General features: G+C 37.3%; 1 non-coding gene across 1 annotated transcript; it reads right to left on the bottom strand.

Moving 5' to 3' along the window:
* Positions 1-5,858: 5,858 nt before the first annotated feature.
* On the bottom strand, positions 5,859-5,962 carry LOC112767480 (small nucleolar RNA R71). The gene has a single exon (XR_003184924.1). It is a non-coding gene; the product is annotated as a small nucleolar RNA R71 (small nucleolar RNA).
* Between the last annotated feature and the right edge of the window lie 234 nt (positions 5,963-6,196).

Here is a 6,196-nt window from a genome sequence, read left to right as displayed (position 1 = left end):
ATAGTATTTAAAATTTAAAAATTAAACTTTACTTAACAACAAAACACCAAACTTAAAAATATTTTAAATCAAAGGTTATGATTTTCAAAATTTTTGAAGGAAAAACACAAAAAGGACACCAAACTTAAAAATTTTAAGATCAAACAAAGAAAAATACCAAGAACAATTTGAACAAAATGAAGAACTCAAGAAACACCTTTTAAAAAATTTAAGAAAAAAAAAATACAAAAAGACACCAAACTTAAAATTTCAAAAACCAAGACACTAATTTTTCGAAATTTGCAAAGAAAAACACCAAAAGACACCAAACTTAAAAAATTTGAAATCAAATAAAAGAAAGTAACAAGAATAGTTCGAATGCCAAGAAGAAATACAAGAACAATTTTCTAAAAACTCAAGAAAAGACAGACCAATAGTACCAAAGGGACCAAAGATAAAAAAAAGACACCAAACTTAAGGACTAACACAAGACTCAAACAAAAGGCAATGAAAAGATGGATTTTGAAAAATTTTTTGAAAAAGAAAACAAAAGACACAAACAAAAGTAAAAATTACCTAATTTAACCAACAAGATAATCTGGTAGTTTTTCAAACTCGAATAATCCCCGGCAAGGGCGCCAAAAACATGGTCGCATAAAACTAACTCCGCATGTTTCGCACAGATAGACCGGCAAGTATGCCAGGTCGTCCAAGTAATACCTCAAGTGGGTGAGGGTCAATCCCACGGAGATTTTTGGTTTGAGAAAGCAATGGATACCTTGCAAGTCTTAGTTAGGCGGATAGAAAATATAGTTGTCATGAGAAAATGCATAAAACAGATAAATAAATAAAATGTTACTAGATAGGTGTGAAATCAAAGGTATGAGAACGGTTAAGGCTTCGGAGATGCTTCTTCCTTCTGGATCAACTTTTCTCACCATCTACTCCAACTTCTGATTAATTCATTCCATGGCAGGCTGTATATGATTAACGCTGGGTTAGCGGTTGATAAACCACTATTTTATAGTTTATCTTGTGTTTAATTGAGTGGTTTCATCAAGTCTTTACCCACTTATTTGTATGATTTGCATGATTTTACAATTCCTTCCTAGTTTTTTTCTATGGTTGAAAACTTATTTCCTAGAGATCTTTAATTTGTGTATTTTAATTCTCCTTTGTACCATTCGATGCCGTGATCTATGTGTTAAGTGTTTCAGGCTTTATAGGGCAAGAATGGATTAGAGAATAGAGAGGAAGCTTGCAAAAATGGAAGGAACACAAGAAACTAAGGAGATAACCAGCGAGCATCGACATGCATGCATGGCTTACGCGAGCGCGCAATATAAAGAAATTTGCAGCGATGCGTGCACGTGACTGACGCATATGCGTGACAAGGAAATTCGCCAAATGACACGCACGCGTGACTGACGCGTACGCGTGACATGCGCGATCTGCAGAAATAACAGAAAACGTTGGGGGCAATTTCGGGTCGAGTTTTGAACTAGTTTTTAGCCCAGAAACACAGACTAGAGCCAGGAAATGTGGAGAGACTCAGGACACATTCTCATTAGCATAGTTTTAGGTTTTTAGATATGAATCTAGAGAGAATTTACTCTTCCTCTAGGTTTTCTTTACATTCATAGTTTTATAGTTTTATGCTTTTACTTTTGGATATTGAAGAGTCATCACCTCCGTTGAAGATATTATTCTAGTTTGTTTTCTTACTCTTTTATTATTTCATATTCTTAATTCTTGTTTAGAGTTACAATTGGATTATTTTCATGGATTGTTAATGCAAAGGATTACTTTTACTTTTAATTAATTTTGAATTCCTATTTTATTTAAATTATCATGTCTCTTTTCTATTCCAAACTCCTAATAACGAAGATGGTATCCATGTCGATGGAGTAGACTCCCAACTTGACATGGGGGTTGATTAAGAGGAGACACTTGAGTTGGAATGCTCAAGTGATTAGTTAAATTGAAAGTTGTTGGCTAATTCTGTATTTACTAATGCTATACCTTCCCAAGGGAGAGGACTAGGATTTGCGAAAAAGAGTTAGCCAATCACTTGACTTTCCTTTATTTAGTAAGGTTAACTAAGTGAAAATAACAACCTCTTTATAATACACATGAGAGAATTCCAACAAGGATAGAACTTCCAATTAATCATTCCCCCAGTCAAGGCTTTTTATTTTGGATAATATAAATTCCTTTTAATTTTCAGTGCACTTAATTACAATTGTTTATTTTCTGTCACTCAACTCTCAAAATCTCTCGGAAAACTCATGATTAATAAATTAGCACCCTTTTTGGCAACTCGTTGGGAGATGACCTGGGACTCATACTCCCAGTATTTTTATTCTAAAATTTTGTGACAACCTTTCTAAATTGATAAGGTGAATTTTAGCTAGTTGAGAACTATACTCACAACGCTGTTTATATTGACTTTTTAATTGGCCGACTTACGCCCCTACATCAGCGGTCATCAATCTCCTCTGCTTCAGATCAAACGTTGGGTCAGCGGTCATCCAATCTGAATGGGGGTGAAGCTCTAATAGTCCATTCCCTTGGTGATCCTACTCAAAATGCCACAGACAATGTCGGATCTTCTGGATAAGAGAACGCTCCTCCTTTGATTCTAGCCTATACCACAATGGCCCTAATCGCCCCGTACCTCAGCTGAACTGATGTCTCGAGAAGTCCCCAACGAAGCCGTAGATTAGTCGTCTAAGAGATGTATAATCAAGCTTATGGTTCAGTACTATCTGATGCCAAGGCATCTTAGGCTAGTTTCGCTAGCATTTTTCTGTTAGTTTTAGTTGTTTTATGCATTTTCTTGAGCTTAAAGTAACCAAGAATGGTTAAATGAATAACAAAGCAATGAACCATCCAAACAGTATGATTTTGATGCAAATTCCATGAGTTTTTAGTTATATTACTTGAATGCTATGAATGGAAGATTTCTCATGAAATTTTGCAAGACTTTGATGCAATTGTTTGGATGATTTCAGGGAAGAAGAGGCTAGGCAAGGAAGCAACAAAATCAATAAAGGAAGCTTGAATATCACATGTGGAGTTTAAGTTCCAGTTTAAGCTTAAACTGGAGCTTAAACGCCAGAATCATGAAGGCTAAGAAATGCTGGAACTGGCGTTTAACCTCCAGTTTAACCTTAAACTGGAAGTTAAATGCCAGAATGAGAATTTCACCAAGGGAGCATTTCCACGTTTAAGCTCCAGTTTAACCTTAAACTGGAGCTTAAACGTGTTCGACACAATTCTCACCAGGAAGCATTTCCACGTTTAACCTCCAGTTTAACCTTAAACTGGAGGTTAAACGCCAGAAGTAAGAAAGGCACCAGGAGCATTTCCACGTTTAAGCTCCAGTTTAACCTTAAACTGGAGCTTAAACGTGTTCGACTATTTCCCTCCTCCAGGGTTGCTTTCTCATCTCCACGTTTAAGCTTCAGTTTAACCTTAAACTGAAGCTTAAACGTGTTCGACTATTTCTCTCCTCCAGGGTTGCTTTCTCATTTCCACGTTTAAGCTTCAGTTTAACCTTAAACTGAAGCTTAAACGTGTTCGACCCAATTGCTCCTCCAGGGTTGCTTTCTTCATTTCCACGTTTAAGCTTCAGTTTAACCTTAAACTAAAGCTTAAACGTGTTCGACATTTCACACTCCTGGGTTGCTTTCTTCCATTTCCACGTTTAAGTTTCAGTTTAACCTTAAACAGAAACTTAAACTTCAACTTAAACGCCACTTTTTGAAAGGGGTTTCTGGGCCAAATATATTGAAGTTTAAGTTAGCATTTGAGCACAAACATTAACTTGAACGTATTATGGTATGAAACCCAATTGAATATCATGGTTTATGGGATTGGGCCTGAAGAATTGATGAGTCTGGAGCTTTAATTTGTTGAGTCTTGTGTCATTACTTGTTTATCACTAAGTTTGCTCAATGAATGTTACAGAATTGGATCACAGCCTCATCAGAATTATGGACCATAAACCCAAAGCAAAAGGAATTCAGGGAAAGGCCTCAAAGCCCAAGAAACACAACAGAAGCTCAATTTAGAAAGTGTATAAATAGGATAGAATTTAAGTTAGAGAGAGTTTTTTTGGAGACACAGAGAACTTTGGATCATTTTCCTTTAGTTTTGTAATTGAATTCAGAGCTATGACTCACTAAACCCCTTTCATTGGGTTAGGGAGCTCTATTGTAATTCAATGAATCAATAATAGTTTTATCTTCTTCTTCAATCTTTTCTCTTGAATTTTGTTAGAAAGCTTCTCGATCTAATTCCATTGGGTAGTTGTCTTGGGAAAGAAACTACCCATAATTGGAATCCTTCGGAACCTTGGGAAAGGAATGGAGGATTCATGCTAGAGAAGCTTTCTCACAGTGAATTGGATTGGGGTTTGGATGGATATTGTGACATGTAATCCTACCAAATTGTGGTTCATGAAACTGTGTGGTATAATCAGTGATCGAGCATCATCTCTTCTTATGAACAATTAAACCAAGGGATTGGGAATTTGTTTGTTTTTAGAGAGAATTGGTGAGCCAAGGGATTGGGATCCAATCATATAAGATTGCCAAGCAAAATTCAATGAATGCATTGGTTGAGGAAGGGATAAAAGTTGTTTTGATTCGGAGATCTCAATATCTCCTAACACCCAATGAAATCCCCATTTCTGATTTACCACTTTCTCTTTACATTCTGCAATTAAATTCATGCAATCACCCCCATCCCTTTTAATTTCAGCAATTTAGCTTCTCGCTCTTTAATTCATGCAATTTTACATTTCGCAATTCTCATCTAAATCTTGATTCCGCTCAACTAGAACATACTTCTAATCCGAATTGCTCACTCAACCAATCCTTGTGGGATTCGACCTCACTCTATTGTGAGTTTTTACTTGACGATAACCGGTGCACTTGCCGGAAGGAATTTTGCCGATCGTGCAATTTCCTAAATCGTAGCATAACAAGTTTATGCACATCAAGTTTATGGCGCCGTTGCCGGGGATTGGTTTTCGATTGACAATTCTCAAATTGGAAGTTAACTAGATTGAGCATTTTTTTTTTGTTGTTTTGATAATTTAGTTCAAGTTACTTGTTGAATTTCAATTTCTGCACTCTGTTACATGCTTTCTTTCTTTATGCCTTTAAATTCAAGCAACTAACTCACTGACTCACTAACTATTTGAATTAATTCCTCAACTGCTCTAACCATACTCTTCCATTAACCAAGAGTATTTCACTTGTTTGGTGCCTGTGCTGTGTTCTTGTATGACAGGTAGGAGAGGAGAGACATCAACTCCTCCATATACCGAACCAGAGAGGACCCTTCATAGACTTAGAAGGGAAGCAAGAGGGAAGAGAGTACTGAGAGAAGAGGAATCTGAAGGAGAATCTGAGGACAATTTTGAGGAAGCTCTAGATCTCAACATGGATAGAGAAGTTCACAACCATGAGAGAGCTGATGGAAACAATGTCATTCCCGAGAGGAGGGTTCTTAGTTCATACATAAACCCAACCTCTGGGAATTGTGGTAGCAGCATTCAGAAACCACCGATTCAGGCCAACAATTTTGAACTCAAACCACAGCTAATATCACTTGTGGAGGATCATTGTTCATTTGGTGGGAGTGCTAACGAAGATCCAAACCAACATCTCACAAAATTCCTGAGAATTTACGACACTGTGAAGTCCAATGGAGTCCAGGAAGATACCTATAAACTGCTCTTGTTCCCATTTTCACTTAGGGACAAGGCAGCTAAGTGGCTGGAATCATTCCCAAGGGGGAGCCTAACAACCTGGGATGAGGTGGAAAGCAAGTTTCTGGCACGTTTCTACCCCCCACAAAAGGTCAATAGGCTTCGATCTGAGGTTCAGACTTTTAGACAACAAGATGGTGAAACTCTCTACGAGGCATGGGAGAGATTCAAGGATTTGACAAGGAAATGCCCACCAGACATGTTCCATGACTGGGTGCAATTGCATATTTTCTATGATGGACTTTCTTATGAATCAAGGAAGGCTGTAGACCATTCATCAGGAGGTTCATTGAACAGGAAAAAGACTGTGGAAGAAGCCATTGAAGTGATTGAGACAGTGGCTGAGAATGAGTACTACTATGCTTCAGAGAGACACAACACTAAGGGAGTCATGGAGCTGAACCATGTTGATACAATTTTAGCCCAAAACAAGGT

This window comes from Arachis hypogaea, chromosome 17 (assembly GCF_003086295.3).
Source record: "Arachis hypogaea cultivar Tifrunner chromosome 17, arahy.Tifrunner.gnm2.J5K5, whole genome shotgun sequence".
Taxonomy (NCBI): domain Eukaryota; kingdom Viridiplantae; phylum Streptophyta; class Magnoliopsida; order Fabales; family Fabaceae; genus Arachis; species Arachis hypogaea.
Note: the sequence above shows the minus strand (reverse complement) of the source record. Positions and strands in the feature narration are given on the sequence as shown.